Source organism: Arachis stenosperma, chromosome 7 (genome assembly GCF_014773155.1).
Source record: "Arachis stenosperma cultivar V10309 chromosome 7, arast.V10309.gnm1.PFL2, whole genome shotgun sequence".
Classification (NCBI taxonomy): Eukaryota; Viridiplantae; Streptophyta; class Magnoliopsida; order Fabales; family Fabaceae; genus Arachis; species Arachis stenosperma.
Genome location: NC_080383.1, coordinates 13,503,740 through 13,519,240, shown reverse-complemented (window position 1 = coordinate 13,519,240; position 15,501 = coordinate 13,503,740).

The following is a 15,501-nucleotide window of genomic DNA, read 5'->3' as shown; positions in this document are numbered from 1 at the left end:
ATAGAGCACATTAAAACAAGAATTTTGACACTAATTTCGAATAATTTGGCCCAACATTGAGCCAAACGGGCCGAACCAGTTGAATCGGACCTGTGGGACCAACCGGACCCTTCACTTAAATGAGTTGAAGCTCTTTCTCTTCTTCATTTGGCATGCAACACGCTGAGAAGCTCAGCATGAAGAGGAAGAACATTTAAAGCTTCCAAACCCTAACCATAACATTAATCCCTTTTTCATCCGAGTTTCGATCGTCACACTGTTTGCAGCTACGCATTCATCGCGTCGAGCTCTACAATTCTACAGGAACAATTTCATAGGTAAGCCACAATCTCACCTCAGTCTTTTACCCCCTTTGATTTTCGAAAATTATGAACTCCTATATTGAGATTTTGTCGATTTTGGTATTCTAGATTCAATTTAGCTTGCAGAGCTTATCGGGCTTGAGTTGTTTTGTCCGTGGGTGCGAGAAGGATCACTAACCTTAGCCAATTCTTAATTTTAGTATGTAAATTCTGAATTTTGAAGTATATATGTATGATATGTGTGAACTAGGTATATATATATAAGTACTGGAATTGAATTGTGGGTATTTGGAGGCTTGGTGGAGGATTGGTGCCAAGGTTTTGGTGATCTTAGAACTTGTGGCGCTGTGTGTGTATATTAAGTGATTTCCTTGGACAAACGTGATAATCGGCCAATAAATGGTTTAGGTTTCGCGTATTTAATATATAATATCCTATGAAAACTTAGTTTAGATGACCATAGGTTAGGTTGAAACTTATGAATGTACTTAATACTTAGTAACCTTGGTAAGAATTGTGACATGAATTGGGGTGCTTGTTGAATGAACCAAAAATGATGAATTGATGATGTTATGTGTATGCATATATATATGTTGAATAAGTGAAATGATATTCTATTGAGGTATTGAAAGGTTGAAGTGAGATGTTGTTGAGTTGAGAAATGGTAGGATTATAAAGATTATTGTGATATTGTTAAAGGTATGTTATATTGATGATTATAGGTATGATGAGTTGGGTTGGAATGAGTTTTAAAAAGAAAATGGAGGTTTTGAGTTTTTGTGAAATTTGATTTTTGGCCGAACTTCGGCGACCCATAACTTGGCTTCCGGACCTTCAATTGATTTCAAACTTATTTTGTATGAAAATTGGGTTTGTGAATTTTACGCCGTTCAAAGAACGGAAGAAAAAGGATTTTTAACGAAAAAGTTATGCGCGTCGGAAGTTAGGATTAAAAATAAAATTCTGCAGCTTTTTAAACTTAGCAAAATCTTTGGAAAAAATGGTCGACACGTATGCGTGACCCGGCATTTGCATACGCGTTCAGCTGCTCACGACGCAACCAACCCTTTTAGGTTGGGGTTCTCGCGTACGCAACCAGTCGCTCGCAACGGGACCAACCCTTTCGGGTTGGAATTCTCGTGTATGCGAGCAGAGGGCTTGCGCACGCAACCAAGGATTTCCGCACACACACACGTACGCGTGGCCCTTGTTTTCTGCAAAATTGGATTTTGTGTTTTTGAACCAAATTTCAAACTTCCAAACATCTATTATCATTCTTCAAGTCATAAAATATAATAGTAAGCCTAGCAATTAGCTAAAGCTAGGAAAATGGGGTAACTTGGGAATGAAGAAAAGGGTAAACATGGTAAATGATAGGAGTATGATGTGAAAGCTAGAAGAATTCATGATGACATGGCTATGATGAATGATTATGGAATGGATATGAATGTGATAAATACTTATGTGGCTTATACATTTAATGTTATCTGATATACGAGTTTTCCTAGAAAGAATACAGTTGCTTGCCACCATGTGTACCAAGTTGAGACTCGATACTCTGTTGACCCTACGTCGTAAGGGTGATCAGGCACATATAAATTTTCGGAAATAGTTATCCCCCATTGAGTAAAATTATATATGAATGTATGATTTATGAATGAAATGAGAAAAGTTATGCATAGACTCATGGGGATGCGCGATCAGGGACAGTCCAAGGGTTTCGGACTTGTCAAGTTAGCTTGATAACCGACAGATGAGCCTCATTAGCCATAGGATAGGCATACATCATGTGCATTCTGTTTGTTTGGTTTATAAAGAGGGAAATCAGCAAAAAAGAAAGAAAACCAATGTTGATACTATTGTCTATTTTTTTATAAGGATTTTTTTGTTTATAAATATCATTTAATTATTACTTCTAAATATTATGGTGCCTATGATATTATTGGGCCTAATTTATTAAAAAAAGACAAATAAATTATATTTAATAAATTTTAAATATTTTATTTTTATTTTATATATTTTATTTTTTAATTATAAAAATAAATTAAAAAATTTAGGCACCATAATAAAAAGAACCATAGAATTCACTTTGATTTAATAAAAAAAATTATTTTATCGCACAATCTTCTTTTTTTTTTGTTTCAAATCGGGAGGTTTTTTACATGGGAGCTATTTAGATAAAGACATCTAAAACGTCTTTTTTTAAAGATGTTCTTTAATAATTAAAATTTAACACATATAATCAATTAAAACATATTATTTTGTCAAAATTAGGCCAGACAAATTAATTTGACAAAAAATTGATGAATCAAATCTTGAATCAAACTAAATTAATATTATTTTTTATAAAAAAATGACTGCAATATCCTTATTATAAAAAATGACTAATATACTCCTATTATATATACATATTGAAAATTCTAAATCCTAACCCTATAACGGCGAAAAAGTAATGGGCTAGAATTTAGGACTCTCAAAATTAATATTATATAATAAGAGTATTTTAATCATTTTCTATAATAAGAATATTGTAGTCATTTTTTATAAAAAAATAATATTAATTTAGATCAATTCAAGATTTGATTTACTATTGTTCGGTCAAATTAATTTGACTGACCTAATTTTGACAAAAATAACACCGATTTAATTAATTATACGTATTAAATTTTAATTATTAAAAAACATCTTTAAAAAAAAGACGTTTTAGATGTCTTTATCAGAGTGACTCCCTTTTTACATTTATGAATTGTGATCACATTTTTTTTTCAAATATGATATTTTCCTGGATTTTCTTGTACCGTAAATATATTGATTTTGGGTTAAGTACGATTTCGGTCTCTAAGGTAGGGGCTAAAATTTTTTTCGTTTTCAGCCTTTTTTGCTACAAAATAGTCCTAAAAGTTTCAGTTTGTTTTAAAATCATTCTTTTTACCAAATTTTTTATTTTTATTACTAAATTACCCCTAACTAAAAAAATTATAAAATAAAATAAAATAAAATAAAAAGAAAGGGAATGTCGAAGGGGGAAGAAAGAGAATGGGAGCGGGGGAAAGAAAGAGAATCGGGGGGAGGGAAGAAGGGGAAGGGAAGGTAGCGCCGCCGCACTGCCGTGCTGTCATCTGTGATGAAGAGAACGGAAGAAAAAACTGCCACACTCACAAGGATGAAGAGGGGGGAGACAAAGAGCAAGGGAGAAGAAAGAGATCAAGGGGAGCGGGAGACCGCGTTCAGCGCCGCCGCCGCCACTGGCGCACCACTCTCCGTTTCTACACCTCCTCCTCGCTCTGTCGTCGATGTTCCTCGTCATTGCTGCTTTTGCTTCTGCTTTTGCTTCTGTGTTTGCTTCTGTTTTTGGTTTTTGTTTTTGTTGTTGCTCTAATTTTATTATTCATTATTGTTGTTGGTGTTGTTCTTCTAGTTATTTACTTATTGTTGTTTCATTGTTGTTGTTGTTTCACTATTTTTTGCTTCTGTATTCTGTTTCTGCTTTTGTATTCTACTTTTGTCTGTTTCTGCTTTTGCATTTTGGGAAAGAAGGGAGAAGGGTATTTTTGTCCGAAGGACGATTTTAAAACAAACTGAAACCTTTGGAATTATTTTATAGCAAAAAAAAGGCCAAAAATAAAAAAAATTTTCAGCCTTTTATTTTAAAGACTAAAATCGTACTTAACCCATTGATTTTAATTACTTAATCGTATATACAGAGAATTTTATATTATCTTCAAATTTTATTGATCAATGATGCAGTTTTTATTTTTATTTTTTTGAAATTTAATTTAAAAGTAATATTAATTTTATTTTGGAATACATAGTCATTAATTAACTTTTTTACATGAAAAGCAGTGTATGTTTTACTTGCCTTTTCTATATTAATTTTAATAATATATATAATCTAATAATTCCATTGTTTATTGATTTAATTAAGATAACTTTAAAATACGGTATCTAAAAAAATAGGTTCACCATATCTAAGTACTAATATATTTTCCTCTCTAAATAATTATCTGCATAACGAAAGTGATATATTCTTAAAATAAATGTATTTTGATATAATTATATCCAAATATATTGACTTAATTAATGACAAATTAAATTTATCAAGTGAAAGCTTATTTATTAATATTTAATTAATTTGAGTTGAGAAATTTTTGACTATCATTTTAGAATTTAGTTTTTACAAGACTCGAAATTTAATATCATTAAAAAATGAATAAATTTGTCTGTCACTTGATTAAATGATTTGTTATCTATTTATTTTTTAAAATCATACTAAAAACATGCATTTTTATAGTATAAATTATAAATTTAATTCTAAAGTGCTATCAGTATAAACAATTTTAAACATTTATTTAATTAAATAATAATATGTCGACAAAAACAATTATTTTTTATCATAATTGATGATTAATGCATCAAAATTAAATTCAAAAATAAAATATTAAATTTTAAGTAATATAAAATTATTTAGTATTTTTTTTTTTTTTTTGCCACAACAAATACTTCTTGTACCCTTAGAAGCTTTAATAATAAACAATTTATAGTAGCCTTTAACTCATAAGATAATGTATAGCCTATTTTTTCCCCCAAACAACACAAGTAAACTAAAATGTTAAATGACCACACAAGTTATCCAATAAAATATATTTTCTCGATCAAATTTGTTACATAGATCATCTTCTATTAGCAATAGATGTGGACTTAATTATAATTAATTAATTATTTTAGTATATGTCAATTATAATAAAAATTAGTTTAATTTATTAGTTATTTAATGTACTATTTTATAATTAATTATAGTCATGTATTAAATAACTGACAACTTAAACTAATTTTTATTTTAATTGATATATACTAATGTGACTAATTAATTATAATTAAATCTACATTTATGATTAATAAAAAAATTTAGATAACAACTTGTTAGAGAATCATTAGCATCAATTAAGATCAATTAGTATCGTCTATATTTATGTAGTATATCTGTATATTAATTATAGGATTCTATGCCTTTATTACTCTGATTCATTTAACACCTATAAATACCTCTTGTATATTGTACTTTTCCACACAACTCAATAATACACTTTTCACATCATTCTCTCAGTCTCTTGTTTCTATCATGGTATCAAGAGTTTAGGTCTTTTTTTTTCCAATGAATATTAGTTCATAGCCCCTTTGTTTTTTTCCTTGTCGGCAGTGTTCTTTGGCCTCCTTTTTCGTTCTCTTTTTGACGCTTTGGTTCGTCACCCCCATAACCCTTATGTTCGTCTTGTCACCGTGATTCCAACGCATCCAGAACCGTTGCCATCCGCCGCCAGACGCGCCTCCACGTGCCGCCAAAAGCCGCTGCCACGACCAGGTTGCTCTTCCTTCTCGCTTCCACCCGTGCCTCTTTGCTCGCCTTTTTCGACCTGTTTCCAACGCTTTGGTTCATCACCTCCGGCACCGTTGTGATCCTCTCGTCACCAGCTTTCCAACGCCGTCGAGATCGCCGCCATACGCCCTCGGACGCGCCGCCACGCACCGCTGGAAGATCGCTGTCCACCTCCATTGATCCTCCCCCGAGATGCTTCAGTAGCCGTTGGATCTTGCTGTTGATCCCACGATTCTGAAGCCGCCACGTGTCACGCCACCAGCCTTCCCTGCGACCCGCGCACCCGCTTCTGACCCGACCCGGCCCGCGCGCTGACCCGGCTGCCACCTCGACGCCAGCTCGTCCTCCTCATCCTCTCACGGGCTGCCACGTGTCTCCGTTACCCTGACGTGGCGCTGACGTGGCTGCTGACGTGGCGCTGACGTGGCAGACAAGTGGGACCCTCCCTAAGGTTTTTTGGTGAGCTCTTTCCGATTTTGCCATCCGTTTCCTCATTTTCTGCTCCGAAATTGCAGTTTTTCTCTCCTCTCCTTGTTCTCTATGACTACTTTTATGGAAAAGTCAGATGTTTTTGCTGCCACAGACAGAAAAGGGGCCTTCTATCGCAACTGTAACCGTTTCGGGCACCCGTTCTCCAGCTGTCCCTCTGTTGAATGTCGCACATGCCACCAGAAAGGGCATATTAGCTACCATTGTTCACAGTTGTTCTGCCGTTTGTAACGACCCAATTTCTGGTACGTCATGATCATACTAGAAATTGAGCGCTACCAACTTGTCTACCTAATTATTATCTATTATTTATTATATAAGCCTGATTCGTTGTTAAAAGCGTAGTTATTTTACGAGGTACTTTTTTTTGAAAAAACATTTGGATTAATAAACAGAATCACTCATAAGCAATTCACAAATAATAATAGATAAAACAGTTATAAACAACCACAAATAAATACATCTCAAGCAGTTGATAACATTCCGTGATCCAGCTTTATTAGAACATAGACTGTTAGTTAAAACACCCCTAGATATAGCTAAATAATAACTATATACATACAACATCCTAGGCCCTGACCTGTTCAAGAAGTCCCTAAGCTGGCGCCCAGGCTAGCCTAGACTCTATACTCACCTAGTCCCTCTAACCTACTAAAGCGAGGGAAAATACGTTCTAGGTCTTCTAAACTCAAGTCAGGTAGAACGTCATCAAAAGGTAGGACATCATCTGCTATTCCTCTGCACGATCAGACATTGCCATAGGACGTCCCTCTGGTACCTCATCAAGTAGCCACACAACGGGAGTCTCGTACACAGGATTTAGGTTAAAGTGCGCATACGAACGGGGTGCAGACGTTGGCTGGTCTCATGGTATATACGTATAATCAGAGAACGATATTCACCCTAGACTCAGAAGACTATCTAGAGCAGGATCCTCTTCGCAGAACCATCATCAACGAACTACAGTAAGGTACTCTTACTTCCATCTGAAGGGGAAGGGAGAGAGAAGGGGTAAGAACTGGGGAGTCCTTAGTAGGGTCGGGGTTATTAGTTATATTCATTTATTTGGGGTTGATTAGCAGACGAATAATAGAATATAGCGAAGCAGTAACCAAAAGATAAAGATAGAAAGAGAAAGTAGAGGCAATAGAAAGCAGAACACAAACAAAAGAATACAAGAAAATAAAACATAGAAATAGCATACAAGCAGACAAACACAAAGAAATAGATCACACACAGAAAGGAATGCAACAGAGAATGATGCGCAGACAAGAATGATGCATGTCTAGTCCTAGCACAGGCCATGAGCTCATGTGTCGGTTAGCACCTGTATTCCCGACATTTATCCGGTCACGAGTTCACGATTTCCCGGATACGATTTTCCGTTCAAATAAATGCGCATATAATTATTAGCAGCTCTATTGAGACAGCCTCTGCTTTCTACTCGCAGGAAATATACTCTTGGGAACGGAAAATTTCTCTTGGGTTGCCTCAGGGCAACAGATAAATAAACAAACATCTCTTGGGTTGCATTAAGCAACATATATATACATATAATATCTCTTGGGTTGCATTACGCAACATATATATATATAATATCTCTTGGGTTGCATTACGCAACATATATATATAATATCTCTTGGGTTGCATTATGCAACATATATATATATAGTATCTCTTTATTCGGCTTTGGTTACTCTGTTCTCTGTGTTTCTTTACTCTGTTTTGATTTCTCTGTTTAACGTATGTATTTAAAGCTTATGTAAATTTCGGTATGAATAGTTATTCTGCCCCAAGTATAGGTTCATTAAGTCTATACTGAAACAGTTTAACTTTTCATATTATACCTAACCCTAGTCGCAACTCAAGGACTAACTATGTTGTTCTAGTTCTTTCACTAATCTCTATCTGTTTTTCTGTCATTAAAACTTTACAGACTTTTTCTTCGAGTCTTATCTTCTCTTCAACTTTTTATCTTTCTTTTATCTTTGCCTCACTAATATGTTCTTACCACTCCCTAAGTGTTTTATGAAGGTAATTATGAGATTCTGCACTTAAAGTTGTCTTTCTAAAGCTTTTACAGAAAACTGCCTTTTTCGCATTATTTTATTATTTAATATTTTATTATTATTTATTATTTTATTATTAAATTTTCGAAAATTAACTCACTTTTACTTTTAACCTTTAAAATTCACTTTTTACCACCCGTAAATTTTAATATTTCTACTTTTACCACCCTAACTTTCAGAAATTACCAAACAACCCCTTAAACACCAAAAATTTTACTTCCTTGCCCTTTTTAAGATCTAAGGCCTGTTCTTCATTGTTTTTCATCACACTCAAAGTGTTCTTCATGTTCTTCATAAATTCTTCAAATTCTTTCTCTGTTTTTACCCGTTTTTCAGTCTTTTCAGCAACCGATTTTTACCATAATTCAAAATAAAATTGCAGCCACTAAAACCCCATCTTTTCTACATGATTTCATCACAAATTGAACCTCAATTTAAGCCTAGGGTTTCGTTTTTCCAGCTGCTCCAAGAACATGAACATAAAGCTTGAATTTCATCAAATTTCATCAAAATTTCACCAAATTTTCACCAAGAATCAATCATATATGCAACCAATTTTTAGCACAGCCAATTTATACAACACTCACACAAATCAAACACAAATAATCAAGATTAATTTCGTGACACCCTACCTGGTTTTGCTGCTCCTAATTCAGTTAGATTTTCAGGTGGTCCTTAAGCACTTTTTCCTCCTAAATCACATCAAGAACAACTTTAAATCCAAAAACTCTCAACTGACCAAATCTCACTCAGCATGTTAGGAAGAGATATATCACTAGGGGTGTCAAAAATCCCCAGCAGGCGGGGATCCCCGCGGGGACCGCCCCGAATGGGGCCCCAATGGTGGGGAATTTTCCCCGTGGGGATGGGGATGGGGAGCAAAATTTCCCCGAGACAGGCGTGGGGACCCGAACGGGGATCCCCGCCCCATCCCCGACAATTCCCCGAATATTTAAAATTTCTTAAATAACCTTACTTTATTTATAATATAAGAGTTTTTTAGTAATTTCACCAATTAAAAAACCCTAACCCTATTATTCAGTCTTCCCTACTCACTATGTTGTTTGCTGCGCCATCTACTCTCTATTCCCAGTCCCAACTCTCTTCCATCTCCACTTTGTTCAAACTTCAAAACTCCCAAAGCACCATACGTTGTTCTCTCCCACAGCCCGAACTCTCTCCAGTTTCTACTTGATGTTAAAGACTATATCTTATTATTTTTTTTAGAATGGAAATTGTATTTTAAGATTTTATTTTATGGACTATAATTTACTATATTGTATTTGTGGACTTATAATCTTGGATAAGATATGTTTGTGTGTTTGTAATAGTATTTTCTAGTTTTTTTTATTTTTTTGATATTTTTTATTATAATTTTTATATGAATATTAAACATAAGGGGATGGGGAATGGGGCCCCGCGGGGAATACGGGGAACGTGGGGAATGGGGATGGGGATAATTATCCCCCCACGGCGGGGATCGGGGCGGGGATGGGGATTAATTCTGGGGGCGGGGACGGGGAGCAGGGAGGCATCCCCCGCCCCCACCCCGCCCCATTGACATCCCTATATATCACCTTAGATTTGCTGGAAATTCACGTTTCTTGGCCCTCAAGTCAAGTTAAGCATGATTCCTAAGGAAAAACATCAAGAAAACACATGTTTACATGGTTTTCCTTGAAAACCGAATTGAAAAGGGAGGGAGACAGCCATCTCACCTTATTTCCAGCCTTGATATGTTATATGGTTATGTAGAGGAAGAAGAGAGGATCATTTTGGTGAAATCGGAGTTTTGATTTGAGTTTTAGTTTAGAAGAAATCAAGCTTTGAAGATTTATGAACCAAGAACTTTCTCTCCTTTTTCTCTTGGTGATTTTCGTCCACAATGAGCAAATGAGGCAGCCTTGGAGGTTTTGGGGGTGTAGGGTGAGCTGTGATTGGTTGGCTTGGAGGTGGATTAAAATAATATTAAAATATCTCAGGTGTATAACAACTAAAACTAGGTGTATCGGAACACTCGTAAAAATATCTCTAAAAATTATTTTCTGAGCTACTAGCATAAATGACACTAGTAACATATTTATTATGAGAATAAAACATGTATGATGAGGCCTTAGCATTGCTAAAGTCATCAGAGAATGCTGGTGCTAAGCTGCACCAGTAAACCGTAAATCTGGTTAAACCGATTTTCTGTTTTTAACAAAAACAGACCAGGTAACCTTATAATATCATTCAAGAAGCTTCTAATACTCATATAATGATGATATTACCCTATTATCTCTCTTCTCTCATGAATCGAGTCCGGTTCGTCAAACTGAGACTATTTACGAAAGATCGAATCAAAACTCCTAACCGATACGGTTCAAAAACTAGGTTCTTCGTGACCGCGTTATCGAGCTTGCCTTGGAAAAGGTTCTAGCTTAAGGATGACATAATGACAATGAGGATTGAGATACTTGTTGATATAGAAGAGGTGTTCCCTTTACTGATCTTCTGAAAAAATCCGTGCCTTCAGAAAATATCTCGCATACTCGAAAATCAGGGTTGTTACATTCTACCCTCCTAAAAGTAAATTTTGCCCTCAAAATTTCAGCCGCATGCAAGAATCCATCTTCAAGTAGTCTATTTCCTTCAAGCCATCCTGACGAAGATATCAGTTCGTTCCTTACAGCATCTAAATATCACATAGCCATGGCCATGGAGATCATAACAGCTATAAGAATAGTTGTGCCTGATACGAATTTGTCGTTCGGAACTCGATTAAACCATGCCTATTCACAGTCATTGAGGTCTTATCCGCACCAAACAATCAATATTAAGGTGATCAGTCTTAATATCTCAAGTTAAGTACGAACATTCCCAAAATGAGCACTCATAGACATTCATGACAAATGTATCTTAAAGATACCCTAACGGCATGAGACACACAAGCAGAGTATGCAATGAAGCATAGTCAGTCCACTCCCCAGGCTCTACTGGGAACGAACTGCTCTGATACCAAATTGTAACGACCCAATTTCTGGTACGTCATGATCATACTAGAAATTGAGCGCTACCAACTTGTCTACCTAATTATTATCTATTATTTATTATATAAGCCTGATACGTTGTTAAAAGCGTAGTTATTTTACGAGGTACTTTTTTTTTTGAAAAAACATTTGGATTAATAAACAGAATCACTCATAAGCAATTCACAAATAATAATAGATAAAACAGTTATAAACAACCACAAATAAATACATCTTAAGCAGTTGATAACATTCCGTGATCCAGCTTTATTAGAACATAGACTGTTAGTTAAAACACCCCTAGATATAGCTAAATAATAACTATATACATACAACATCCTAGGCCCTGACCTGTTCAAGAAGTCCCTAAGCTGGCGCCCAGGCTAGCCTAGACTCTATACTCACCTAGTCCCTCTAACCTACTAAAGCGAGGGAAAATACGTTCTAGGTCTTCTAAACTCAAGTCAGGTGGAACGTCATCAAAAGGTAGAACATCATCTGCTATTCCTCTGCACGATCAGACATTGCCATAGGACGTCCCTCTGGTACCTCATCAAGTAGCCACACAACGGGAGTCTCGTACACAGGATTTAGGTTAAAGTGCGCATACGAACGGGGTGCAGACGTTGGCTGGTCTCATGGTATATACGTATAATCAGAGAACGATATTCACCCTAGACTCAGAAGACTATCTAGAGCAGGATCCTCTTCGCAGAACCATCATCAACGAACTACGGTAAGGTACTCTTACTTCCATCTGAAGGGGAAGGGAGAGAGAAGGGGTAAGAACTGGGGAGTCCTTAGTAGGGTCGGGGTTATTCGTTATATTCATTTATTTGGAGTCGATTAGCAGACGAATAATAGAATATAGCGAAGCAGTAACCAAAAAATAAAGATAGAAAGAGAAAGTAGAGGCAATAGAAAGCAGAACACAAACAAAAGAATACAAGAAAATAAAACATAGAAATAGCATACAAGCAGACAAACACAAAGAAATAGATCACACACAGAAAGGAATGCAACAGAGAATGATGCGCAGACAAGAATGATGCATGTCTAGTCCTAGCACAGGCCATGAGCTCATGTGTCGGTTAGCACCTGCATTCCCGACATTTATCCGGTCACGAGTTCACGATTTCCCGGATACGATTTTCCGTTCAAATAAATGCGCATATAATTATTAGCAGCTCTATTGAGACAGCCTCTGCTTTCTACTCGCAGGAAATATACTCTTAGGAACGGAAAATTTCTCTTGGGTTGCCTCAGGGCAACAGATAAATAAACAAACATCTCTTGGGTTGCATTAAGCAACATATATATACATATAATATCTCTTGGGTTGCATTACGCAACATATATATATATAATATCTCTTGGGTTGCATTACGCAACATATATATATATATATATATATATATATATATATAGTATCTCTTTATTCTGCTCTGGTTACTCTGTTCTCTGTGTTTCTTTACTCTGTTTTGATTTCTCTGTTTAACGTATGTATTTAAAGCTTATGTAAATTTCGGTATGAATAGTTATTCTGCCCCAAGTATAGGTTCATTAAGTCTATACTGAAACAGTTTAACTTTTCATATTATACCTAACCCTAGTCGCAACTCAAGGACTAACTATGTTGTTCTAGTTCTTTCACTAATCTCTATCTGTTTTTCTGTCATTAAAACTTTACAGACTTTTTCTTCGAGTCTTATCTTCTCTTCAACTTTTTATCTTTCTTTTATCTTTGCCTCACTAATATGTTCTTACCACTCCCTAAGTGTTTTATGAAGGTAATTATGAGATTCTGCACTTAAAGTTGTCTTTCTAAAGCTTTTACAGAAAACTGCCTTTTTCGCATTATTTTATTATTTTTATTAAAATATTATTTTTAATTAAATATTATTATTTAATATTTTATTATTATTTATTATTTTATTATTAAATTTTCGAAAATTAACTCACTTTTACTTTTAACCTTTAAAATTCACTTTTTACCACCCGTAAATTTTAATATTTCTACTTTTACCACCCTAACTTTCAGAAATTACCAAACAACCCCTTAAACACCAAAAATTTTACTTCCTTGCCCTTTTTAAGATCTAAGGCCTGTTCTTCATTGTTCTTCATCACACTCAAAGTGTTCTTCATGTTCTTCATAAATTCTTCAAATTCTTTCTCTGTTTTTACCCGTTTTTCAGTCTTTTCAGCAACCGATTTTTACCATAATTCAAAATAAAATTGCAGCCACTAAAACCCCATCTTTTCTACATGATTTCATCACAAATTGAACCTCAATTTAAGCCTAGGGTTTCGTTTTTCCAGCTGCTCCAAGAACATGAACATAAAGCTTGAATTTCATCAAATTTCATCAAAATTTCACCAAATTTTCACCAAGAATCAATCATATATGCAACCAATTTTTAGCACAGCCAATTTATACAACACTCACACAAATCAAACACAAATAATCAAGATTAATTTCGTGACACCCTACCTGGTTTTGCTGCTCCTAATTCAGTTAGATTTTCAGGTGGTCCTTAAGCACTTTTTCCTCCTAAATCACATCAAGAACAACTTTAAATCCAAAAACTCTCAACTGACCAAATCTCACTCAGCATGTTAGGAAGAGATATATCACCTTAGAGTTGCTGGAAATTCACGTTTCTTGGCCCTCATGTCAAGTTAAGCATGATTCCTAAGGAAAAACATCAAGAAAACACATGTTTACATGGTTTTCCTTGAAAACCGAATTGAAAAGGGAGGGAGACAGCCATCTCACCTTATTTCCAGCCTTGATATGTTATATGGTTATGTAGAGGAAGAAGAGAGGATCATTTTGGTGAAATCGGAGTTTTGATTTGAGTTTTAGTCAGAAGAAATCAAGCTTTGAAGATTTATGAACCAAGAACTTTCTCTCCTTTTTCTCTTGGTGATTTTCGGCCACAATGAGCAAATGAGGCAGCCTTGGGGGTTTTGGGGGTGTAGGGTGAGTTGTGATTGGTTGGCTTGGAGGTAGATTAAAATAATATTAAAATATCTCAGGTGTATAACAACTAAAACTAGGTGTATCGGAACACTCGTAAAAATATCTCTAAAAATTATTTTCTGAGCTACTAGCATAAATGACACTAGTAACATATTTATTATGAGAATAAAACATGTATGATGAGGCCTTAGCATTGCTAAAGTCATCAGAGAATGCTGGTGCTAAGCTGCACCAGTAAACCGTAAACCCGGTTAAACCGATTTTCTGTTTTTAACAAAAACAGACCAGGTAACCTTATAATATCATTCAAGAAGCTTCTAATACTCATATAATGATGATATTACCCTATTATCTCTCTTCTCTCATGAATCGAGTCTGGTTCGTCAAACTGAGACTATTTACGAAAGATCGAATCAAAACTCCTAACCGATACGGTTCAAAAACTAGGTTCTTCGTGACCGCGTTATCGAGCTTGCCTTGGAAAAGGTTCTAGCTTAAGGATGACATAATGACAATGAGGATTGAGATACTTGTTGATATAGAAGAGGTGTTCCCTTTACTGATCTTCTGACAAAATCCGTGCCTTCAGAAAATATCTCGCATACTCGAAAATCAGGGTTGTTACACCGTTATTGCAAGCTCTCGGGACATTTGCTTACTACCTGTCCTACTCGTCCACCACGTCCTGCGCCTGCTTCTGCTGTTGCTGCTACTACTGAACCTACCACTGTCTCTCTATCTGATATTGCATCTCTTCTACAGCGTTTTCTCTCTGTTTCTGGTAATACCCCTGCTGCTTTATCGAGCCCTCCAGGTACTTCTAAATGGTACTTTGACTCGGGTTGCTTTAATCACATGTCTCCGTTGCGTAATATTTTCTCGTCCATGTCTGCAACTACAAATGGACCTTCTGTCAATACTGCAAATGGCTCCCTCTTGCATGCAACACACAAGGGTTCTATATCTCAGTCATCTCTTAATCTTCCTGATACTTACTACATTCCCAAATTAAACTTCAATCTTATTTCTGTTGGTCAACTTGTTGATCTGGGTTTTGACGTCACCTTTTCTGTTTCTGGTTGTCGTGTACAGGATCCTCGGACGGGACAGATCATCGGGACTGGACGTAAGGTCGGAAGGTTGTTTGAACTCGAAAGTCTTCATATTCCTCCTGTACCAAATCTCTGTGCTGCTTCTTCTTCCTCTACCCTTCACTTATGGCATCAACGTCTTGCCCACACCTCTTTAGGAAAACTGCGTCCTCTTGTATCTC